Here is a 26,973-nt window from a genome sequence, read left to right on the forward strand (position 1 = left end):
CGAATCCCAACCTAACCATTTTTTTTGTTTAATATAGTAGTGTATTGACAGGTGGGACCCGATGGTCAGTGACATACTCTTTCTGTCAGTTTATCCGGCACTACAAGTGGGCCATACGCCAAGCTGGCATGTCTAGTCAGCAATACATACGTATCTAGACGTGATTTGAACCATGTTGCCAAGTTTTGGAACCAATTCGGTGTATTTTTCGAGTTCAGGCACCAAAGTGAACATCAATGGCAAGTTTGGGCATTATTGGTGTTATTACCTCAAAGAAAAAGAAAAGAAACACATGCTACACACATAATTGACGGCGGCGCACATGGGGTGCGGTCCTCGCCGTTCGAACATACGGCAGTGACGTGGGGTGGCAGCGGCCAGTTTTGGCATGCAGGTGGCGGAATACGGCGATGTGTCCTACAGCGGCGGCTTGGGTGCCCGATCGGATCCCGGATGGGCTTCGGCGGGCCGCACAAGTTGCGGTCGTGTACCATCTCTGTTCCATCAATGCCATGCTGCCACTGGGCTCGACCTGTAACACGAGGGCGTTAGGGGCTCTTGCCCTGGGCGTGGCGGTGGTGGCCACCTGCTTCGTCGGAGGTGGTCGGTCTGATGCTGGGTGGTCAGATCTCAAGATCCATCATCTAGTCCCGCCTGCGAGTTGGGAAGACATAGTTGCGGTGAAAACCGAGCCATTGGCGAGCATTGGAGGCGTTTTGTGTCATTACCTTGTTGAAGGCATCGTCGTGTAACTGTTGTCAACCCACTCGTGCTGCTTTGGGGAAAATCCTAGGATCTGGTCTTCCAGATCTAACGATGACGGTACTGCGGTGTCGTTTCTCTCTTGTGAGCATCGTTTTCGAAAAAGTGTTGGAAGACAGAGGCATGAGGTGGAGCTGCTTCGTCTTGCATGGAGCTCTGGTGGAGCTGTCAAGTCATGCTTGGTCGACAGGTGCTACTCTGAGTTATGCCTGGTAGGCAGGTGTTATGCATGACGGATCTTCCAGAGTGTTCGCGTCTGGACGAACGAGCGCAGGGCGGTGACACCGTTGGGTGTCGTGGTGTCGTCAACGGATATCCGGACTGGCAATGATGATGTGGATCTCTCTCCTAAAGATGGATGTGTGGTCTAATGATGACGGCGACATCTAGAACGTGTGCATGTGATATGCGCTTTAGGTCTACTGCACCGGCTGTTGGTTCTGATATGCTATGCGGATGGATTGGCGACGACACCGGTTTTAGATACGGGAAGTGAGAGCATTCTATATTATCGAGTTTGTAGGTATGAGTGGTGGCTTCAGATGAATTGATGTATGTTCTTGTAATATCTTTGTGCAATAATTAACAAAGATGGTTGAATGCATCAATTGATGCAAAGGCCGGGGGTTCAACCTCCTTTTAAAACAAAATCTGATATATTTCACATGAAGAGCTGTTTAGGCCACTGAGACTGCACAGTGGCATAACATACCTGTAGTATTTGTGTTCATAGCCGAAGCCATCGACCCCTTGCATGAAATCAACAACAATGTGCTTGGGTCGCGACGTGGTGGAAAAGTTGGACAATATGATATTTATATTCTTCAAGTCCAAATTTGATAACAAACTTATCCAACATCTCTACTATTAAAGAGGATCTGCCGTCGTGATGGTTCGACCACGACAAATCCCTCGCTAGCACTGCCACAGCTAGCAGTTCCACCGATTTTCTTCATCCCTTCATAAACCAATCGATTAAATACATAAAAAACCGGTTCACAAGAAAAACCATCTACCTCCCCACGTGTACAACAACCACCGACCAAAAAATTCTCAGGGTCGCACGATAAAAGAAAACTGGAAACCAACCCACCGTCCACCCACGTTCTACTCAAAACGAAAAGAAAAACAACCTCCCATGCCCCATATCGCCCATCCCTCGCTCCTGATCCCGTCTCTATCCTCTCTCCCGATCTCGTCATAGTAACATCTCTACCACCATGCTAAGCTTCTTAAGCGTACGCGCGTGTGTTGCAGCCTGACATCACCGCGCCAGGGTGAGCATCCTCGCGGCGTTCACCGGCCTGGCCGGCCCGACCGGCCTCACCTTCGACAGTCGTCGTGTCCGCTTCAACTCCGAGTCCGGCACCTCCATGTCGTGCCCGCACGTCGCCGGCATCGCCGGCCTCCTCAAGGCCCTCCACCCCAACTGGAGCCCCGCTGCGATCAAGTCCGCCATCATGACCACCCGTAGTAGTCGATCAGCAAAAACACTTCAGAGTTCGGCAAAATTGACAAAAATGACCCCTGGGAGGAAAGAACTCACGGAGTGACCCCTCGGGGGATATATTTCACCGGCCTGACCCTTTTGTGTGGCGCCCGACACCTAGGTGCCACACTACACTGTGTGACGCCTAGCCGTTCGGCGCCACACCCCCGACCACCTGGCAGGGAGGGCCCATCCCCCAGGCCGTGTGACGCCTAAGCCTTAGCCGTCACACATTGTAATGTGTGGCGCCGAACGCGTAGGCGCCACACATTGACTTAACTGGCCACGGGCCAGCCCCCCTCCCCACCCCCTCCTCATTCCCCTCCCCCAGCCCCTCTCCCAGCCACTGCCCCCTCCCTCAAATCCTTCTCTAAATCACCAAATCTGAATGTTTGGACCGGGCATTTGTTATCCAATCACTCCCCTAAGGTAATCCCCACCTCTCCCCTCATTCTCATCCAAAGGAAAATCGTTTGTGTTCTTTTTTTTGCAAATTTGAGGAAGCCCTAGTTTTTCATGAAATGTGGGATGTATATGATATTGTTTTATTTGTTTGTATGTTAGGATAAGGGGTATGATGGGGTTAGGATTAGGGTTGTTTGGATGTGTGCATTATGGTTGTTTTAGGGTTAGGCTAGGGTTAGGCTATGGTTAGGCTAGGGTTAGGGATGTTTGGTTGTGTTAGGGTTATGATGGGGTTAGGGTTATTTGGAAGTTAGGCTAGGGTTATTGTAATTGTATGATTGCTTATAAAAAAGGTTCTATGTTTTGTTGTTTAGGTATGGGAAGAACATGTGTTTATGTTCATCACGTGGACAAGGATGCCTTTTTAAAAGGCAATATTGATCCGGACCCGGATGAGCTTGACATGGTGTTCGATTTGTGTCCTAGCTATGGTGAATTGTTGGAACAAGTCCGAAAGGATTTGAATTGGATGGACCCTAGTGATGTAGTTGAGTTTGATGGTAGGCATAATGTGGGATTCGGAATGCACATTCGTTGGAAGACCATGCGTGTCAACTCCGAGCAACGTTGGCTTGCATACAAGGATACGGTGGCCGAATCACTAGACAAGGCTCTAGAGTTATTTGCCATAAAAACAAATGTTCCTAACTTGTTGGATTTGAACCGGGTTGCCTCTTCGATTGTTGAAGCTATTCCTGCACCCATCAACGAAGAGGCCAACATTGAACCTCTTTCTTGTGTCTATGAGGCCAACGAAGAGGTCAACATTGAACATGAACCATTGGTAGAGGCTAATGATGAGCACGATGATGATGAGAATGATGGTAATGTTCTTCATGACAAAAATCTTGGTGATTTGGACAAATATAATTTGCAAGAGACAATGGACCATTCCATTCCGTACTCACGTGGCTATGCCTCTGAGTCTGACGATGAGGGTCCCGATGAAGAAGTTGATGAGGAAGGGTTCACGGCAAAGGAGGCTGAAGCTTTCACGAAGGTATTAAAGCGTGATCACCGGACACCATTGTTCGAGGATCTTAGCCTTGCGGATGAAGCCGTGGTTGACGGAGGCGAAGGCATATTGTTTGGAGTTAGGCCACCTTCTCATCGGGACACACATGGGAAGAATATTATTTTGCCGGGGTCAAAGTTCGAAACATTCTTCGAACTGAAGATGTGGTTGGATGAATATTCTGTTACGCATTATAGGCCACACAAAGTTGTTCATTCAAACATGAAGCTGCGTTACACGGCTGCATGTGAGGATAGAGGTTGTCCTTGGATTGTCCGTGCAAGACCATGGAAAGGAGGGCCAGGATGGAACATTATCAGTTGTATGCCTCACATGTGTCGAGGCAAGAGGGTTGATGGTGCCCTTTCGTCGCAAAGCCATAGACAACTAACCTCCGAGTTCATCGCTTATAGGCTTTCCAACTCCATCTCATCTCTTCCTACAATGAGCATAAAAAACGTACAAGACCTTGTGAAAGCCCTCTTTCACTACGAGGTGAAATATGGTAAGGCATGGAAAGCAAAGCAAGCCGCATTCAAGATGTTGTATGGTGATTGGGAGGAAGCATACAACCGCATACCTAGGTTGTTGGGAGCTATTGCCCACACTAACCCGGGCATGGTTCATGTGGTCGAGCCGTATGGGGAGAAAACAAGGATTCTGAATGGAAATAGGGTCCGCGTATTTGGCCGTGCATTTTGGGCATTTGAGCAATGTGTGAGGGCTTTCCAGCACTGTCGTCCTTTCATCTCCATCGATGGCACGTTTTTGACCGGACAATTCAAGGGCACTTTGTTGGTTGCAATAGCAAGTGATGCCAATAACCGGTTGATGTCTTTGGCTTTTGCTTTGGTTGAGACAAAGAACAATGTTAACTGGGAATGGTTCTTGAATATTTTGAGAACCAAAGTATTACCGTTTGAGAGGGAAATATGTGTCATATCGGATCGCCATCAAGGCATACTTAACGCGGTTGACATTGTCATTCCCGGCCATGCTCCTTTGCATCATCAATGGTGCATGAGGCATTTCTGTGCAAACTTCTACCGGGCATGTGGTAGCAAGGAGTTGGCGGATGATCTTCAAGATTGTTGTCAAGCATTTTCGGACAAACGATTTGCAAGATTGTACAATGCTTTGCTTGTAAACAAAAAACTTGATGCAGGTGGGCTTGAGTTTCTTAATAGGAACATTGAACTTCGGGCCAAGTGGGCACGAGCTTATGACGAAGACGGCCCAAGATATGGTCAAATGACAAGTAACATGGCATAATGCTTCAACCGGGTGTTGAAGGGTGTCCGTGCGTTGCCGGTGACGGCAATAGTTCAATACACATTCCACAAGTTGAGAGCATACTTTCTAAAGTACTCGCAAGAAACAGATGATCAGATTGCGGGAGAGAACAAGAAAAAGTATAAGTACCAGTTTCCACCAAAGGTTGACAAATGGATGGTATTTCAATCACGGAAGGCTGACTCCCAAACGGCTACCCTGTACAACAACGAGGATTGGACATACGAAGTGAATGAGCCCGGAGGAACGACAAACGATGGCCAGCAACACGGAAACACGGCGTTCAAGGTATCTTTATCCTTGTGTGATTGCTCTTGTGGGAGGCCAAGGTTGCTTCATCTCGCATGCTCGCATTTGTACACGGCAACTCGCAGTAGGAATGTGGACGTCAACCATCCACTAACCGTGAGGGAGACCGGGTTCTCGATCATGACCACGAAGCATACATGGGCTCCTAGATTTGAACCATACTTTGACCAATCACAATGGTCGGAGTATCATGGAGTACAACTATGGCCCGACCCAGAGTGGAAGGTTGTGAAACTGGGAAGACGAAAGACAAAGCGTTTTAGAGGAGACATGGATGGATGGGGCCATGGTGGTGGCAGAGAAATGGGGAACAACCAATTCCAAGAGCCTACTGAGAGATCACATTGTGGAGATTGCGGTGTAACGGGGCACAACACAAGAAGGTGTACGACGCGAAAGAAGAAGTCCAAAAACAATGATTTCAGGTCAAGCCAACCAAGTCCTAGCCAACCAAGTTCAAGCCAACAAGGGACGGGTCAAGGAAGCACGAGCCAACAAGGGACGGGTCAAGCAAGCACAACCCAACAAGTTCCTACTCAACATGTTCCTAGCCGACTTGGGCTTACTAGAGGACGTGGTGCTAGAGGAAGTGGTGGTGGTAGAGGCAGGGGTGCTGCTAGAGGCAGGGGTGGGATAGGTCGTGGTGGTGCTAGAGGCAGGGGTGGGATAGGTGGTGGTGCTGCTAGAGGCAGTGGTGGGATAGGTGGTGGACTTACTAGGATTGGTATGCGTGGATACCTACGAGGACCATTTCCGTATGTCACATGTTTCACTTCTCTTTATCATGTTGTTTTTCATGGTCCTTTGTGTGTTATTTTACTAACTATGAGCTTTGATGCCTGTTTTGTAGGTATGGCCGCTTCTCAACCCAACAAGGCAAAAGCGGAGTGGGGGGAGAAGGATGCAGCTAGTGAGGAGCAGCGGTTGATGGAGAGGGCTGCAAAGAAGTTGAGAGAGGAGGATGCAGCGGAAGCGCGAAAGAAGAAGGATGAGGAGCATAAGGCAGAGATGGATGAGGAGTGGCAAATGTTCCTTGAGCATAAGCGATATGAGGCTAGGATAAAGGAGAATGACAGGAAGACGCTACAAAAACGTAAAAAAGAATATGAAGCTAACTTTAAGAAGATGTGGGCAGAGGCCGCAGCAAAGAGAGAGCGGGAGCATCAACGCTTCACGGAGAGGGTTAAGGAAGAGACTTCAAAAATGCGCAAAAGGGAAGAGGAAGAGGAAGAAGAGAGGAAGAAGAAGATGGGAAAGGGGCCTTGCTCGACCCAATAGAGTCGGATGCTTCTATTCTATGTGTTGTTGAACCCTATGTGTTGTTGAACCCTATGTGTTGTTGAACCTTGTTCGCTTCCGCGCTTTCTTACTATGAAACTCCACTATGTATGCACTTTTGGACGTATGTTACTTCAAGAACCCTATGTATGTTTGAACTCCACCCTCTTTGTGTTGTATGTTTTAACGTATGTATTATTGTGTTGTATATTTGTGCATATTTGTGATGTATATTTGAACTCCTCCACCACTATGTGCTGCAGTTTTCAGCATGACAGAATGTGGGGCGCCTAAGCCTTGGGCATTGCACATGTGTGGCGCCTAAGGCTTAGCCGCCACACATGTGAAATAGAGTAACAGAAAGTGTACATTTGGGATGCCAGTAGGTTTTCAATTGTGTGGCGCCTAAGCCTTAGGCGCCACACAATTGAAAACCTACTAGCATCCCAAATGTACACTTTATGTTACTCTATTTCACATGTGTGGCGCCTAAGGCTTAGGCGCCACACATGTGAAACAGAGTAACTTGGCTACTCTTTTGATGAGTAATGCTCATCCTTGATCCTTATCCTTTTGTTGGTCTTAGTTTCACTATGTTCCAATTTTGTTCTCATTTTGGTCTTAGTTTCACTATGTTGGTCTTAGTTTTACTTTGTTCTCATTTTGGTCTTAGTTTCACTTTGTTCTCTGTTTCGTCAAGACTATGTTTCTCATTTCATCAAGACTCTGTTGATCCTTATCCTTATCTTAGTCTTCTCAAGTGTTGCTACAACTTGCTGATACAACTTGCTGAAATTAAGATACAACTTGCTCATACAACTTCATGAAATCTACTGAGTCCAACGTGGATATTTTCCTTTTCCATCACTGGCTTCTTCTGCTGCCTTGGCCGCACGAGCTCTTTCTCTCTTTCTCTCCCTCTCAGCTTCACGGGCTTGTTCCCGCTCTCTGTAAACCTCCTCCAGCCGTAGTTTCTCTTCTTGGTTTTTCCTTATCATCTCATTAAGAAAAGCCCTCTGCTCCACACAGTACTCTTCCCACTCTTTCTTCTGCGCTGCTTTCTCCTCTGCTTCAGCCTTCTCGCGGCGCTCTTCCAAGTCCCAGCTAGCCCATGCACGGCGACCTCTTTCACGAATCTCGGTCACCGCCCAGTCCGGCATTTCCGTGTCAATCCAACGATAGTACATGCAGAGAGGAGGAGGAGACTACCAGGAGGATCAGATTCAAGTAAACAATAATATCAAGTAAACAATAATCTGGATGACTTGAGCATACCGGAGGCCTGATGTACGCAGAAATACATTCGGGTGGATCAGATTCATAATTGGCGCACATGAAAAACTTCATGCCCAACCAATCTGAAAAATCCTCCACCTCCTTCACCCACTAGTGGAAAACGGGCCTTTGGCCAGGACCATTTAGTCCCGGCCTGCCTCTGGGCCGGGACTAAAGGCCCGGCCACGTCGCCCCAATTCTCAATGCCTCCCTCGAGGCTTTAGTCCCGGTTCGTGTCCCAAACCGGGACTAAAAGGCTACGCGGTGGGCAGTGGTGGTGGCAACTGTTCGTATCCCCCTTTAGTCCCGTTTGGTGGCTCAACCCGGGACTAAAGGACTAACACATGGCCTGCCGTAGTGGTGGCGACCGTTGGTATACCTCTTTAGTCCCGGTTGGTGGCTCAACCCGGGACTAAAGACCCAAACGGTTTGCATCCCGCGTCGTTTCGGGCGATGAAAAGCACGAACCGAAGCGTACAGTCGCCTTTTCTCTGTTTCTTCTTCTCTCTCGCTCTCCCTCTCTGTTCTTCTCCTCTCTTCTTCCACCATGCCAACTAGCTTTCATAAGGTGCTCGCACATGGCACGACCATGCTCGATGTCGTGTACACGAACCTGAGCAGGGAGGTGCCGTTTTTTCTTCAACAGTTGAAGGAAAAATGGTTTGACAATGCAGTGGATCATGAGAAGTTCTTGGGGCTTGATCTGGAGTACACGGCCGATCAACGCGGCGTTGCCGTCATCGAACTATGCTTCGCACGCCATGTCTTGATCTTCCAATGGGCGAGGTAAGTTTTGAGGCTTTCTTTGATCCAAGATAATGACATTGTAAGTTTATTTGTTTCAATCATAGTTGGTTCCCTTCAAATAGTTGTAGTGAAACAATTTTGATTAGTTGAAGGGGAGCACAATCTAATTGGAATAGTGTTCCATAATCTGAAAATTCGTATTAGAATCAACTAGTGTTTAATATGTTCCATTGGAATCATAGTTGGTTCCCTTCAAATAGTTGTAGTGAAACAATTTTGATTAGTTGAAGGGGAACACAATCTGATTGGAATAGTGTTCCGTAATCTGAAAAATCATATTAGAATCAACTAGTGTTTAATATGTTCCATTGGAATCATAGTTAGTTCGCTTCAAATAGTTGTAGTGAAACAATTTTGATTAGTTGAAGGGAACACAATCTGATTGGAATAGTGTTCCACAATCTGAAAAATCGTATTAGAATCAACTAGTGTTTAATATGTTCCATTGGAATCATAGTTGGTTCGCTTCAAATAGTTGTAGTGAAACAATTTTGATTAGTTGAAGGGAACACAATCTGATTGGAATAGTGTTCCACAATCTGAAAAATCTGATTGGTTCAATATGTTCCATTGAAATCATAGTTGTAGTGATACAATTTTATGCGGTGTTCTTTGATCCAAGGTTATGAAAATTGAATATAGCTAGTGATCTCTCTAGGTTCCATTGGATAGCAATATGATATGTCATAGTCATGAAAATTGCATATAGCTAGTGATCTCTCTAGGTTCCATTGGATAGCTATAGTGATCTCTCTAGGTTCCATTGCATAAGTTCTATTTGAATCCTAAAGATAATTTTCTCTTTAGTTGTAGTGAAACATGTTTCCTTATTGCAGCAGTATGTAACATTTGTTCCATTTTAATTTGTTTCTGTTGCAGGAGTGACAAGCATTGTCCAGAACTCATGGACTTCCTTCGTAGCGGCATCACTTTTGCTTCCGTTGACATAAGGAACGACAAGCTGAAGATGAGGAACAGCTTCGGTATTGAGATACCAGCTGGTTGCCTCGTTGATCTCCAAACGATATTCAGGCTTCGACATGACAACACTTCGATGGCTCATATGGCAGTTGCCTTGATCGACGATTCATATGCTGATATGAAGACCAGTTTCCCAAAGTCTCAGCACAAACTTTGGGAGAAGGGCCCACTTGATGATATCAACATTGAGTATGCAGCAAAAGATGCATACGTTTCATACGAGTTGTACCGCAAGATTCGAGTCGTCCACTATGGCCAGCGTCACCTCGAGGAAGGTGGACATTCTGATTTAGATGATTCAGACGAGTAGTGTTCTGAACGTCGAACACTTGTATATATATCTATGGTAGCTATTATTATGTACTGTTTGGACTAGTATCATGTACTTCTTGGACCAATTTATGTATGTCTAGTTTTTGTTTGTGCCATTATAGTTTCCAAATTTGAATGGTTTAGCCCTTTCTAACTTCATTTGCTACTTTTGAATGGTTTAGCCCTTTCTAACTTCATGGTATCATGCATTTCGACCACATATATATACAAAAAGTCTTCAGTTCAAATAAGTTCAAAAGATGAAATCCCTTTTGTAACAGATCTGTTTTTGATTATGCACTTTTGTTGTGGGGTCGCTTCTCCTTCTTCTCCTTGTGCTATATATTGGTTATGCACTAGGGGAAGTAGGAGTAGCGACCATCATCGACGGTTGAAAAATCAGGTGAGCTAGTGTCCACCATATATGAGAGAAGAAGAATGTCGTCTCTTATTGTGGGGGTCGCTTCTACTTCGAGAGAGATTGTCCATTTTTTGATGTGCCTTTGAATGGTGCATTTTGAACACACAAAAAGTATGGGGTTCAAATAAGTTCAAAAAAATGAAATCCCTTTGTAAGAGATGAGTTCTCGTTCGAAACCCTGCTACTTCGAGAAAGATTGTCCGTTTTGTACACGAACTGCATCCAGTTTTTGTTGTAGCCCTCTCAACTTTTTAACACATGCTATGTGGGTTAAATGATGATAGCATGCCAACTTTCAACATTTTCAGAGTTCATTTGTAGTGCTTTTCAATTTCAGGGTCAACTAGCTCAAAAAAAAAAGTAAATGCACGAAGAATACTAAATGAAGTCAGAAATTGTTGAAATTTTGTGATGTACCTTTGAATGGTGCATTTTGAACACACAAAAAGTATGGAGTTCAAATAAGTTCAAAAAAATGAAATCCCTTTGTAAGAGATGAGTTCTCGTTCGAAACGCTGCTACTTCGAAAGAGATTGTCCGTTTTGTACACGAACTGCATCCAGTTTTTGTCGTAGCCCTCTCAACTTTTTAACACATGCTATGTGGGTGAAATGATGATAGCATGTCAACTTTCAACATTTTCAGAATTCATTTGTAGTGCTTTTCAATTTCAGGATCAACTAGCTCAAAAAAAATAAGTAAATGCACGAAGAACACCAAATTAAGTCAGAAATTGTTGAAATTTTTTGATGTGCCTTTGAATGGTGCATTTTGAACACACAAAAAGTATGGAGTTCAAATAAGTTCAAAAAAATTAAATCCCTTTGTAAGAGATGAGTTCTCGTTCGAAACGCTGCTACTTCGAGAGAGATTGTCCGTTTTGTACACGAACTGCATCCGGTTTTTGTCATAGCCCTCTCAAATTTTTAACACAAGCTATGTGGGTGACATGATGATAGCATGCCAACTTTCAACATTTTCACAGTTCATTTGTAGTGCTTTTCAATTTCAGGATCAACTAGCTCAAAAAAAATAAGTAAATGCATGAAGAATACCAAATGAAGTCAGAAATTGTTAAAATTTTGTGATGTGCCTTTTAATGGTGCATTTTGAACACACAAAAAGTATGAAGTTCAAATAAGTTCAAAACGATGAAATCCCTTTGTAAGAGATGAGTTCTCGTTCGAAACGCTGCTACTTCGAGAGAGATTGTCCGTTTTGTACACGAACTGCATCCAGTTTTTGTCGTAGCCCTCTCAACCTTTTAACACATGCTATGTGGGTGAAATGATGATAGCATGCCAATTTTAACATTTTCAGAGTTCATTTGTAGTGCTTTTCAATTTCAGGATCAACTAGCTCAAAAAAAAATAAGTAAATGCACGAAGAATACCAAATGAAGTCAGAAATTGTTGAAATTTTGTGATGTGCCTTTGAATGGTGCATTTTGAACACACAAAAAGTATGGAGTTCAAATAAGTTCAAAAAAATGAAATCCCTTTGTAAGAGATGAGTTCTCGTTCGAAACGCTGCTACTTCGAGAGAGATTGTCCGTTTTGTACACGAACTGCATTTAGTTTTTGTTGTAGCCCTCTCAACTTTTTAACACATGCTATGTGGGTGAAATGATGATAGCATGCCAACTTTCAATATTTTCAGAATTCATTTGTAGTGCTTTTCAATTTCAGGATCAACTAGCTCAAAAAAATAAGTAAATGCACGAAGAATACCAAATGAAGTCAGAAATTGTTGAAATTTTGTTATGTGCCTTTGAATGGTGCATTTTGAACACACAAAAAGTATGGAGTTCAAATAAGTTCAAAAAAATGAAATCCATTTGTAAGAGATGAGTTCTCGTTCGAAACGCTGCTACTTCGAGAGAGATTGTCCGTTTTGTACACGAACTGCATCCAGTTTTTGTCGTAGCCCTCTCAACTTTTTAACACATGCTATGTGGGTGAAATGATGATAGCATTCCAACTTTCAACATTTTCGGAGTTCATTTGTAGTGCTTTTCAATTTCAGGATCAACTAGTTCAAAAAAAAAAAGTAAATGCACGAAGAATACCAAATGAAGTCAGAAATTGTTGAAATTTTGTGATGTGCCTTTGAATGGTGCATTTTGAACACACAAAAACTATGGAGTTCAAATAAGTTCAAAAAAATGAAATCCATTTGTAAGAGATGAGTTCTCGTTCGAAACGCTGCTACTTCGAGAGAGGTTGTCCGTTTTGTACACGAACTGCATCCAGTTTTTGTCTTAGCCCTCTCAACTTTTTAACACATGCTATGTGTGTGAAATGATGATAGCATGCCAACTTTCAACTTTTTGAGAGTTCATTTGTAGTGCTTTTCAATTTCAGGATCAACTAGCTCAAAAAAATAAGTAAATGCACGAAGAATACCAAATGAAGTCAGAAATTGTTCAAATTTTGTGATGTGCCTTTGAATGGTGCATTTTGAACACACACAAAGTATGGAGTTCAAATAAGTTCAAAAAAATGAAATCCCTTTGTAAGAGATGAGTTCTCGTTCGAAACGGTGCTACTTCGAGAGAGATTGTCCGTTTTGTACACGAACTGCATCCAGTTTTTGTCGTAGCCCTCTCAACTTTTTAACACATGTTATGTGGGTGAAATGATGATGGCATGCCAACTTTCAACATTTTCAGAGTTTATTTGTAGTGCTTTTCAATTTCAGGGTCAACTAGCTCAAAAAAATAAGTAAATGCACGAAATATACCAAATGTAGTCAGAAATTGTTGAAATTTTGTGATGTGCATTTGAATGGTGCATTTTGAACACACAAAAAGTATGGAGTTCAAATAAGTTCAAAAAATGAAATCCCTTTGCAAGAGATGAGTTCTCGTTCGAAACGCTGCTACTTCGAGAGATAATAGTTTGGATAGTCAAAATTATTAATTATGAAAATAGAAAATAGTTTTGCATTATTTATTCAATTTCAAACACTTTTCATTATCATAGTTTTGTCAAATTCTCAAATATGCAAAAAGAATTTTTAATAAACGTAGTTTTTAATTGAAAATAACAAAATAGATAATAGTTTGGATAGTAAAAATTATTAATTATTAAAATAAAAAATAATTTTACATTATTTATTCAATTTGAAACACTTTTCATTATCATAGTTTTGTCAAATTCTCAAATATGCAAAAAGAATTTTTAATAAACATAGTTTTTAATTGAAAATAACAAAATAGATAATAGTTTGGATAGGCAAAATTATTAATTATGAAAATAAAAATTGTTTAGAATTATTTATTCAATTTGAAACACTTTTCATTATCATAGTTTTGTCAAATTCTCAAATATGCAAAAAGAATTTTTAATAAACATAGTTTTTAATTGAAAATAACAAAATAGATAATAGTTTGAATAGTCAAAATTATTAATTATGAAAATAAAAAATAGTTTTGCATTATTTATTCAATTTGAAACACTTTTCATTATCATAGTTTTGTCAAATTCTCAAATATGCAAAAAGATATTTTAATAAACATAGTTTTTAATTGAAAATAACAAAATAGATAATAGTTTGAATAGTCAAAATTATTAATTATGAAAATAGAAAAAATTGAAACTATATTCGAAATCATAGAGAAAATGCAATCTAAATTCTCATTTGAATTTAGATTGAATTTTCCCTATAATTTCTAATATAGTTACAATTTTCACAGAGTTTAGGCCCGTAAGCCTGCTTTAGAGAGGAGCTCGATGGAGAAGCTGCGAGGGGGCTTATAAACAAGTGTTAGTCCCCCTCGCTAGGCGAGGTGGGACTAAACTTATCGTGCAGCCAAGGAGGGGCTTTAGTCCCGGGTGGAGCCATGCCCCGGGACTACACACACCCTTTAGTCCTGGTTTGAGCCACGCCCCGGGACTAAAGAACCCTTTTCGGCAGGCGAGGAGACGGGAAACGAGGGGCTTTAGTCCCGGGTCGTGGCTCCACCCGGGACTAAAGGGGGTCTTTAGTCCCGGTTCGAGCCACGCACGGGGACTAAAGATCCACCTATATAAGCGGGACTTCAAAAAATTCCAACCCAAATCGTCCATTTCTCTTCTTCTTCCTCTCGTTCTCCTGCCCAGCGCGGCACAGCGACGAACTCGACGACGCCGTCAGGCTGCCCGACGTCCTGCTCGCCGTCGCCTGCCGTCCTCCTCGCCCTCGTCGTCGTCCTCCTCGCCGCCGCCGTCCTCCTCGCCGCGCGCCGCCGTCCTCCTCGCCGCGCGCCGTCGACACCTCCGGCCGGTAAGCCCCCCGCCCCCTCCTCCCCAACACTCAGGCCAGTAGAAGAAAAGAAGGAAAAGGAGAAGAGAAGAAGAAAAAGGAGAAGAAAGGAAAAAAAGGAGAAGAAAAGAAGAAAAAGGAGAAGAAAAGAAGAAAAAGAAAAAGATTTTTTTTGTCATTTAATTCCTATTGTTATTAGGTTTGTGCTAGATTATTAGGGTTAGTAATATTTAGAATTAGGTTAGGGTTACAAGAAGAAGAAATATGAACAAAAATAAGAAAATAAGATTAGGAAAAATGAAAATAAGAAGAGGAGGAGAAGAAAAGAAGAAAAAGGAGAATAAGAAGAGGAGGAGAGGAGAAGAAGAGGAAAAATAGAAGAAGAGGAGAAGTAGAAGAAGAGAAAAAATTAGAAGAGGAGAGGAGAAGTAGAAGAAGAGAAGAGGAGAAGTACTACAAGAAGAGAAGAGAAGAGGAGAAGTAGAAGAAGAAAAAGGAGAAGAAAATATATTTTTTTGTCATTTAATTTTGCTATTGTATAGTGTATATGCTTAAGTGTTAATAGTGTTTCTTAGATTATTGCTTAATTTTGCTATTGTATATGCTTAAGTGTTAATAGTTTAATTTTGCTATTGTATATGCTTAAGTGTTAATAGTTTATTTTTAGCAAGAAAATTAATAGAACTAGTTTATTTTTTTAGTTCATTTTACGATGCCTATCCCGCATCCTCGTCGTCGACTCGGCGGAGGACACCTGCTTGATCAGAGGGGCCCTGTCCGGGACTGGGCTCTGCCCGGCTGGTATTGGGAGGTGCTACCTTCCGGGGGGCGTAGGTTGGTGAGGAGTCAGCCCGTCGTTGACCCGATCCTTGTTTGGTGGCGGTTGCGTGGGCCAGTGAGGGTGCCGAGGCTTCCAGACACCGCGGAGGTAGTACGTCCCGTGTCAGCGAGGAGGATGAGCACGTCCGTCGCTACATGGTTGCGTTGGAGGGCAGGTTCGAGCATACCTGGCAGGTTCTTCGGGGATCTCACTGGAGCTATGATCCTGTGATGGTTCCTTCTCTTTGGGTGTCCACCGCCCGCGTCGATACCCGTCGGGCGCTACGGTTCTAGATGTATTAGTGATGCTATATGTATGATAGTATTTGAGGAGTATTAGTAATAATATTCGACGATGTACGGACAAAAGTGATGATGTATTAGCTTATAATTGAATGCATGCTAATTTGAATACTACTTTATTTTACGATTTGGTTTTGCTTATTGAATGCTCAAATTGGAAAAGTACTCCTACTTTGAATACTATGCAGAAATCTAGGAGTCCCGGGTGGAGCCACGACCCAGGACTTAAGTTGTTTTCGAACGGAGTTCCTGATAGAATAATTCTTTTTGGTACAAAGGTTAAGAGAATCCGCTTTTTGCAGAACTATGGATCCACATATCAGGAACCTCGAAGAGGAAGAACTTCTCGAAGATATAATCAAAGATGGCCCCGACGTTGAACCAGTTGAATCTCCGTCGTCATATCTAAACCAGGACGTTGGAATGGAGGTCGAGCGACACGAAGATGAAGCCGATGGGGCAGGAGATAGGTCCAATGACGGAGAAGGTGATAGCTCCACTGATGGAGAAGCCGGTGAAGAGGAGAAGTCCGGCGAGGTATACATATGAAGTTCGACAATCACTTGTAATATGTGAAAAATATTGGAGATAGCTCTATATTGTATACATATACATTCATTTGACGAATGTTTCTCCCTCTTAGGCCTCCACATCGAGCAAAACTACGAAACGAGGCCCGACTAGAAAGTTGGATGCACGGACGCATTACACATTTGAGGTGATATTTCCTACGGGCGAACCCAAGCTTCCTAAGAATGCTGCTGACACATTCAAGAAGCAATGCGGAGTTCTCGTTAGGGATCACGTCCCGATCAGCGTTCGGGAGTGGAACAAGCGCAAAGGGGCAGCCGATAGTGACTATGTCGCCGAAAGGTACAAAGATAATCTTTGGAATGATCTCATGTCACATTTCAACCTGCCAGAATGTGAGAATGAAGACGCCGCAGACAAACTGAGGGCCAAAGTCAAGCAGTGGACTCTGAAGACGATGGCCGAACTGTTTCGTAGCTGGAAGAAGAAGCTATGGAAAAACTATCTGAAGACAAAGAAAGTTCCAGTATTCGAGGGGTATCTAGCCAAGCAGACGAATCACTGGAAGGCATTTCAAGAGTACAAGGAGTCAGAAGATGCCCATGCATTATCAGAAAAGAACAAGATAAATGCCGACAAGAAGAAATATCACCACAAGCTGGGGCCAGGGGGCTATGAGACTGCCATCCCAAAGTGGGATAAGAAAGAGCACGATCTGATAGATAAAGGCATCATACCTGAACCACTCCGTGATGAGTGGGAATTGAGAGCCAGAAATTGGTTCCTTGCGCATGGTGGGTCGTACGACGAAACAACAGGGGACCTCATCTGCAATGACGATCTTAGGATACCCAGGGAGAATTGGAAAAGGATAGTGAAAAAAATTAAGGAGGGACAAAGAAAGTTCACTGCAGATAGAGATAAATATTTTCTCACACTGGTCCTCGGCAATGACGAACATGGAGGACGAACGCGAGGCTGCGGTCCTTCTTACCCGTGGTGGCTTGGGTTTGCCAGAGACCAAGACACTTACAGAAGCCGAGAGAGAGCAAAGAAGCGGCAGCAGGATGAGGAGAATGACAAGTTCAACCAGTTGCTTGCCAGGATTAACGAGCAACAGAAGCAGATTGATGAGCTTAGAGGAGTACCGCGCCAGGAAGATCCTGCACTTGATATTACCGGCGCCCCATCTAAGCGGAAAAGCAGCGTGGCTGAATCTGAGGCCCCGCCCGACGATGAACGAAGAATGATAGAGGGCGGTCTCGGCTACCCCGTGGATGGAATCAAGGAGTCAACATCATGTGAACTCCATCAGAAATTCAAGAACATATCCATGAAGGTGGCCGTCGGACAAGCTTTACCTTCTGGCCCTGATGCACGCTGGCATGGCCGTGAGATTCCAGCTGGCTTTGCTAAAGTCGGGGTGGATGAAATCATGACGGGGTTAAATGATATGGAGCTCGACATAGCTGGACCTGAAGATGAGAGGACACTCGGAGAAGTACTGGGTGGAGTCATCCTATGGGACAAGAACTACATCAAGCTTCCAGGCTCGGCCCCAAGGACAACACCGCCTCCGAGTCGTCGCAGGTCACCTACACCTCCATTACCTCCAAGCCCTCCACATGACGTCGGCCAGCACAACACGAGTCCATCTCGATCACCGCCACCGGACTTGGGTCGTCCGTCTCCGCCGCCGCCCGCACATGATACTAAGCGGAAGCGTGCCAGCAAGAACGCTCCGTCGATGATTTCTAAGCGACGGAGCTCCCCAAAGCGCAAACTATCGCCCCTCCCAAAGGTACCTCATGCTAATCTTCCTATCAGACCTTATGATCGTACCCCCGAGGAAAACGCCAGGATAGCAAAGGAACAACATGATGCGCAGATGAAAAGGAAGGAACCCGAGCCCCGCCCGGAATACACCGAGAAGCATATAGCATGGGCAAAAGACTTCATAACCCTGCCATCACAGTATGACTTACACTATAAGCCTGATGACTATACACGCACATTGCAGAAGGAAGTGAAAAAGAGCAGCTCACGTGCAAGTGCAAGTGGGAGCAAATCAAGTTCAACTACAAGCAAGAAAAAATCAGACGTTCCTCAGCTTGGACAACAGGCCAAACAGTCGATCCCACCCCTCAAGGTGTTAACCGAGAATGTTCCCCCTCCGGTGCAGGGGCAAGCCTTTGAAAGAGCAAAGGAGTTGGCGGATGAATGTGGTATCTCGGTTGAAGATTTGCTGGCTTCCCAAGACGACAGGATACCCAAGGCTGTGGTAGCCCCTAAGCCACAGTTTGTCATGGGAGAGCCTTTGGTCAGCAAAGATGATCTCCCAACAAATATGCGTTACTTGCATAAATGGTACTTAAGTGAATCAAAGAATGGGAGAACGATGATCGTGCTGAGTGTCCCACGGGAGTACTACGACCGCTCCAAAGAAATCCATATCGACTTTGATGAACTCTTCTAGATGTACAATGGCGACGCCCTCGACAAATCGCTTATGAGTTGCTATTGTCTGTAAGTTTTTCAATTCGTTGTCTACATATAACTTGTTTAGTTATTTCAATTCATTGTCTATACATAACTTGTACTCTATTATGCAGAATGAAGATTCTGGATTGTAAAAGTAAGAGCATCCTAAATATTGGGTTTATTGACCCAGATAAAATACATATAGCGACGCTAACTGACAAACCCAAGGAGACGGAGGAAAACCTTCTAAGGTTTCTAATAGATCAAAATTTCTGTGACCACATACTGTTTCCATACAACTTCAAGTGAGGGTCTTTACTCTGTTATGTCCATTCACTTATAAGTGTAATTGATAAGTTACTGACACATATATATATATACATATGCAGCTTCCATTGGATTCTGTTGGACATTCAAATTGATAAGGGAAGAGTTGATGCCTTCGACTCATTATCGAGACCCTTGGAACAGTTCCAAAGCCTGCAGGACATGCTCCAAGGGTAATTTCAATCATTCTTGTGCTCTATCGGTCTCTTTCGATGATTTTCTGATATATCAATTAATGAAAAACTTAGCAAATCATTATCCTTGTCGGGCAGGGTTTGGAAGCAGTTCAAGTGTGTGACTCCCGGTATCGAGCATGAGAAGCTGACCTTTAGAGCGACTCAGGTAAGTAGTAGTATGATATACTTCTATTTTCAATACATTTATGATGCTAGATTATTATTTTGATTATATATATTCTATTCTCGTAAAGTGCAACCAGCAGCCACGGGGAACGCATCTATGCGGATACTATGTTTGCGAGACCATTCGCACGTTTACCTCTGAGCACAAGGATCACAGATTCGACGTAAGCAATGAACATTCACACCTCTATTTTTACCCGTCATTCTTTGTTATCATGATTGATATTCATATTCATCTCCTCTTCTTATATAGCACACGGCCATGAGGACGAAGGTCCTACCAGAGCAACGCGTGATTGCTGTTGCACAGGAGCTTGCGGGATTTCTGAGGACGGAAGCCATAGAAGACAAAGGACGATTTAGTGTAGCTAAGGGCCATTACTGATGTTCGTCCATGTAATCGAATAGACGGGCTCTAGTCCCGATAATTCAGATCTCCGTATAATTGTATATATATGCTCGCTTGTAAGATAAGTTAACCTTATATATATGCATAATTATTTCTATTTAAATTATATGAAAACTAATTCCCGAACACCAAACGAGGCATCACGTTAATCTCCCGAACACCTAAACCCTAAAACCCAAAAATAATTTCATTAAAAAAACCCGAAAATAAGCAAAATCTGAAACTCTTTAGTCCCGGCCCGTGTAACGAACCGGGACTAAAGGTCCTGCCCGTGGGGCGCTACGAGGCGCCCACGTGGAGCACCTTTAGACCCGGCTTGTAACAGGGCCGGGACTAAAGGTTAGGCCTTTAGTCCCGCCCCTTTAGTCCCGGTTGGTGAACCGTGACTAAAGCCCCTTATGGGCCGGGGCTAAAGGCCCTGTCCCCACTAGTGACCTTGCAGAGATCACCGCACCAACATCGAACTGCTTCCACACCCCGAGGTAAACTCGCACTCTTCATTTTCTTAGGCCTCATGCTTTGATCCGAGCAAGGCAAACTCATATTGACTAAAGTGGTGGTAGTGTTCTCAAGTGAGGCTGGATGACGGAGGAAGGCAGTCCAATACCTCCTTTTATAGACCGGAGGAGGGAAAGGTGGCGGGAACGGAGGAGGGAAAGGTGGTGGGAAAGGAAACATGGAAATTTAGGCGGGAACGGAGGAGGGAAAGGTGGCGGGAAAGAAGATGTGGAAATTTTGGCGGGAACGGAGGAGGGAAAGGTGGCGGGAAATAGTGTGCTTTGAGATTCCAGTAGGTTTTCACATGTGTGGCGCCTAAGCCTTGGGCGTTGCACATGTGTGGCGCCTAAGACTTGGGCGCCACACATGTGAAAACCTGCTGGAAGCTTAATTTTGACAGCAATACAACATTTTTGACAACAACTAAATGGTTCACAACAAGTGCAACAGCATCATCATATATTTAGACAACATTTTTGACAGCATCATCATCATATATTTAGACAGCAACTAAATGGTTCACAACAAGTACAACAACAACTAAATGGTTCACAACTCGAAATAGTTCACAACAAAAGTAAATAGTTCACAACAAAAGTAAATGGTTCACAACACAAGTGCAACACCAACTCCAAATGGCTCCGGTTCACATCTTGGGGCCTCGTCCCCTCTTAGAAACTAGCTTCTTTCTTCTGGCAACCACAAATTGCTCCATGTCATCCGACTCATCGTCATCGTCATCCTCATCCTCATCGTCCATGCTTCTCATCCTTGACAAACGAGAGCCCCCGGCGACCGGGTTCTTTCCTTTCGCATAATCATCCGGTGAGTACCGCCTAAATTCCTTCCTAGGCTTCAACATGTAAGCGGAGCGTTGGAAAGCCTTCAACGTCATCCCGTCCGCAACCTAATACATATGAAGGTTCAAAGTTCAAAGTTGAAGGTTGAATGTTGAAGGTTGAAAGTGCAAAATGTTTTATGGCTATGTCATACCTCAGTAGTGTCAACATCATCCTCTACAGTATTTCTTTGGGTATTAGCTGCCGAGGTAATGTCACCATCGTCCATACGAGCGCCCGAAGAAGCTGAATCGTCTAGAGTATTTCTTTCGGATGAACCGGATCTCGAAGGTGAAACATATTCAGGGTCACGGCAACCTAAAATGTTGGATAGGCGCCGTAACTTCTGGCCCTGTTCCTGTTAGATTCAAATATAAATGACATATATTAGGTAACCTATAATGTTGCATTCGTGGGCAAAATAATAATAATGACACAACACCTTTATGAATAGACGAAGTGTAGATTCTCCCTTTTTTCCTCCAGGTGTGTTATCTAGAATATCTTCGGACTCATCAGCTTGTTTCTTGACCTCTTTGCGCTATGATCACAAGACAATGACATGCAAGTGAATAGGTGCACTAGAATTCATATGATACATAGGTGAGCACACTTACCACAAAGTTCAGGACATGGGCGAAGGAAGTTTGGTACCCTTCGCGAATTAACTTGTTGTAACGGCTTTGGGCAAGTGCATCGTACTCAGTGGGTTCTTCCAATATGTCCTCCTCGTAAGCCGGCGGAAAAATCTCGACACGAGTACTCGCCTGAAACCATCTTAAGTAGTTGTTGAACGCAAGCGGACAATGCTGGCGGTACTGGGTTCGTCGTATGCTCGAAGCTGCCTGCACACTTTGCTCGAACATAACGACATAGCTCTTATGATGCTTCTGCCAATCCTTGATCTTTCGCTGCCTCCTCCTATCCAACCTGCTTTCAACAAAACACATCAGTAACTCGCTCAACACTAAGAACAAAACTAATCAGTACTTCTTTTTTGTTACCTGTGAAGCTGTGTGTCCGTGTCCACCCACTCCGGCGGGTGTGGCTGAAAGTACCCAAATTGACGCATCACACGATGCGGGAGATGAAACTCAACCGCCCAATTGCATATAAGGGGACAACGCATTAGCCAAAGATGTCTTTCCTGCACGCATAGTGGATTGAGATCGAACGTGTGTGCATCACCAAAGTTTGGCCCGACACCATATGGCTCCCATTCAACCTACAACACAAAATGAAAGGCACAATTCATTTTACTCACAACATAGAAGGTGGAAGTCAACTCTGAAACCATCTTACCTGCTCGGGGGTAAGCGAATCCATCTCGTTGGTGTATTGCTTGTACAATAGGTTCACTTCGCTTGCCACCTCCGATACCAAGTCCCACTTGTAAGCCCATGTAGGTTGCCGTACAGGGTTGCCGTGCTCATCCCAGGTATTCCACTGTGAGTTTTTAGGGCGTCCAACAGGTAGGCATTCCTAGCTCCATACTGAAAGTAGGAGCATACAACCACCAACTCCACCGTCCTTTGTCGTCCTGCGACAAGCATCGTCCAACTACAAATAACAACAAACATGCATCAGTTTAGCAGAAAAAGATAACAGAGAGTACTTAATACTAACAATTTATTACCTGCCGATACAAGTAAGCCAGTGCGGCCGAGCCCCAGCTGAACTTGTTGTCGAAAACAGTCAACGCCTTCAGCCACATCCATGGAGCATTCTTGCATGTGCCGTCAGCAAAGATAGTCCTAGAGATGACGTACCACATGTACACGCGAGCATACCTCTGGATCACCTCGTCATCTGCATCCTCAGGACAATGAGCAAAGTTCGCGGCAATCCAAGTGAAAGGAGCGCCGGCCGGGACTCTATCTTTCTTCCCTCCATCTTCTACCTCCGGCTCCTGCGGCGACATACCAATAAGAGCCTCCATTTGTTGCCGCCATCCCTCGGAATCAGTGCTCATACAAAGAGGCTTCCCCTCGATCGGAAGTGCGGTGATCATGGAAACATCTTGAAGAGTAACCGTCATCTCTCCGGTCCGGAGGTGAAAACTATGTGTCTCCGGCCTCCAACGATCAATAAGTGTTGTGACTGCCGCAGCGTTCAGATTGGGAGTTGACCGACTCACAAGCTGCACGAATGGAAGGAGTCCTGTCATCTCGATGTACGGGGTGTACCGCTCATCGTACTGCATTACAGAGGATGCCCCATGAGACCGGATCTTCAAGGGCGTAAGCTCCTGCAAACATATAGGAGAAGAAGATATCAAGTGCTTATTACATTTTCACAAAATTACTCATCTACTAATCATTTTCTACTTACCATCTTCTTCTCTGACATGAAATAGGCCCGGTGTTCAACGTCATAAACATTATTCAGAAGCCACACCATCCTACAAATCACAAAAAAATTACTCATCTACTCATATACTAACTAATATTCAAAAAATTACTCATCTACTCGTATACTAACTAATATTCAAAAAATACTCATATTCAAAAAATTACACCATCCTACAATCCTAAGAACTCAAATCCTAACTACTCAAATCCTAAGAACTCAAATTACTCATCTACTCATATACTAACTCATATTCACCATATCCTAACTACTCAAATCCTAAGAACTCATATGAACTACTACTACTCATATACTCATATACTAACTACAAATATGAACTACTACTACTAATATACTCATATACTAACTACTAATACTAACTACTACTACTAACTATTAATACTAACTACAAATATGAACTACTACTACTAATATACTCATATACTAACTACTAATACTAACTACAAATATGAACTACTACTACTCATCTACTCATATACTAACTCATATCCTAACTAGTCAAATCCTAAGAACCTACTCAAATCAATCTACTCAACAAAAACCTAATACACTTGGATAGAAGGATGAGAAACGGAAGGGATGGGGAGGAGATTACCTTGGGGGATCAATCCAAGAAAGAAATCACCAGATCTGAAGGAGATGGGGGAGGGGATTAGGGAGGGGGTGAGAGCCAGCCGCCGCCGCCGTTGCAGTTTCTGTTTGAATGAGGGAGGGGGTGGGGAGGGGGCTGGCCCGTGGCCAGTTAAGTCAATGTGTGGCGCCTAAGCGTTCGGCGCCACACATTACAATGTGTGACGCCTGAGGCTTAGGCGTCACACGGCCTGGGAGGGTGGGCCCTCCCTGCCAGGTGGTCGAGGGGTGTGGCGCCGAACGGCTAGGCGTCACACAGTGTAGTGTGGCGCCTAGGTGTCGGGCGCCACACAAAAGGGTTAGGCCGGTGAAATATTTCCCCCGAGGGGTCACTCCGTGAGTTCTTTCCCCCAGGGGTCATTTTTCTCAATTTTGCCTCAGAGTTCAGACCAATCTCCACTGACAAGAAGATTTGGTCATTTGCTCTTTTGCAGCCAGGGGTGCGGGACACACGAGGAAGCCGATGAGCAACTCGTCGTTCCAGCGCGCTACGCCTTTCGCCTACGGTGCCGGCCACGTGCAGCCCAACCGCGCCGCGGACCCGGGCCTCGTCTACGACATCGCCACAGACTACCTCCACTTCCTATGCGCGCTGGGCTATAACTCCACCGTGATCGACACGTTCATGACCGGCGACGACGGCCCGCACGCCCGCCCGACGAGGCCACGGAAGCCGGAGGACCTCAACTACCCGTCCGTCACGGCGCCTCATCTGTCCGCGTCCGGCGAGCCGCACAGCATCACGAGCAAGGTGCGGAGCGTGGGCGCGGCGCTGGCGGCGTACGACGTGAGGGTCAGCGAGCCGCGCGGCGTGTCCATGTCCGTGCGGCCGAGCCGGCTGAAGTTCACCGCGGCGGGGGAGAAGGAGTTCGCCGTGACGTTCAGGGCCAGGGAAGGGCGGTTCTTGCCCGGGGAGTACGTCTTCGGGCAGATGGTGTGGTCCGATGGCGCCGGCCGGTGCAGCCACCGCGTCAGGAGCCCCGTCGTCGTCGGGTTGAGATCCTCTACAGTACTGTACGGTGCTTTAGTGTGGATGACATATGGGGCCGGATCCACACGACAGTGACGATACAGTACGATGCGCTACCGGTGGTGTCCCCGTCGCCTGACGAGCTTCGTTAGAGTCAGTTTGGTTATTAGCAAATGATGCGCTGAACAAAAAAGTTCGGTCCGTCAACAAAAAAGGTGTCGATATGTGTCAGTACAAACTGTTCTTTGAGCGGTTAATGAAGTTGGACTTGGATGTACTCCTTGACAAAAAAGAAGAAGAGAAGTTGGACTTGGGTGTCTTCTCCACTATTTGGTGGTGATAAATTCTATTCATGCCTATATCTGTGTCTTACGTTTTCATTATAGTCAGACTAACTAACACATAAATCTATACCTACTAAAAAATAGTTATTTTGGTCCGTCATACTTTTTTTAAACCCCTTAAGTTTCTAGTAATCAACCTGTAGTACATATTAATTGATTTTTTAAATATTCATATCCCTTTAACGCTAACTTCAAATTTAACATGTTATGTATGAAATTTAATTAGAAAAATATATAGAATCTGAATATGGTATTATTCTACGCGTTAACCATTAAAAAAATTATGATAAAATCTTAATCAATAGCGCATGATCAGTCTTTCCTTCATATTAGTGCCGATTCGAATTGAAAATAAACACTTTGGCAAAACTAGAATGGAGAACAAAAACATTATCTATAACCACGCATGCACGCCTCGTCAAAACCTCACAGAAAAAAAATCATTTTATGTCGAGAGGGAGACATCTTAAGATTGACAACATTCAAACATGTTGTGATGGTGTGAACACTAAGGCCTGCGTCGACGAGCGTGGGAAGAAGGGTAAATAGAAATATAGATGGGATGTCATGTGTTGAAATAAAGGACATGGGCCTATGCAGGGCCGTCTCCAGGAATCTAGGGGCCCCGGACGAAATGCAAATACAATCTTAGTTTTTAAAAGAACATACAAGTGGTCACAGATGCAAACTCTTGCTTGATTGTAGAATTTCAGATGTGTGTTATGCCGTACACATTTAGAAATATACCTAATATCAATGCTAAAAAGTGAAGGTACCAAACTAATCTCATCCTGTTCTATCAAAAAGCACCATCCGTCTAATATTAATTCTGCTCTAGTTGCATTGCACACCGTAGATAACTACTACTCCTACTAGACAAGCTACAGAGGCAATTAGAAATAGGAACGGTGGTTACAACCGGCGGGAAAAAAAATGTAGTGGCGCATCCATGAAAAAAATCTTGGCACATGATTGACCGGATCACATATAGGCTTACCAAATAACAGAACGACCAAACCGACGAACGGAGCAAGCTATGGCTGATAGATGAACATCGAATTGGCCTGCATAGTGCATTTGCACTCCAATCGTTGATGAGCTGAATGGTCGCCGGCCGGTGAGAACGTTCATACCGTCATAGGAAGCGATCAGGACGGGCAGGCGAATAGCATAGAGATTGGCGTGGCGGCGGAATAGCCAGCCAGGCGACCAGGGTCGCAAATAAAACCTAAAGGATTGGTCGTGTGGCAACCAATCAATTGTAGGCATGTTTAAGCTCCCGTATAATGCTAATGTGCTGGATTGTTGGCTCTTTTTTTAGATTAAGCTGTACCTAATGTTGTTACCTGATGATTTGGGGCCTCCAGGATTTTGGGGCCATGTGCGGTCGACCAGTTTGGCCTCCCTCATCGACGGCTCTGGGCCTATGGACTCATGA

At 44.3% G+C, this 26,973-nt stretch overlaps 1 pseudogene; it reads left to right on the forward strand.

Moving 5' to 3' along the window:
• The first annotated feature begins 410 nt into the window (after nucleotides 1-410).
• On the forward strand, nucleotides 411-26,973 carry LOC123428942 (annotated as a pseudogene).

Source organism: Hordeum vulgare, chromosome 2H (assembly GCF_904849725.1).
Source record: "Hordeum vulgare subsp. vulgare chromosome 2H, MorexV3_pseudomolecules_assembly, whole genome shotgun sequence".
Lineage (NCBI taxonomy): Eukaryota > Viridiplantae > Streptophyta > Magnoliopsida > Poales > Poaceae > Hordeum > Hordeum vulgare.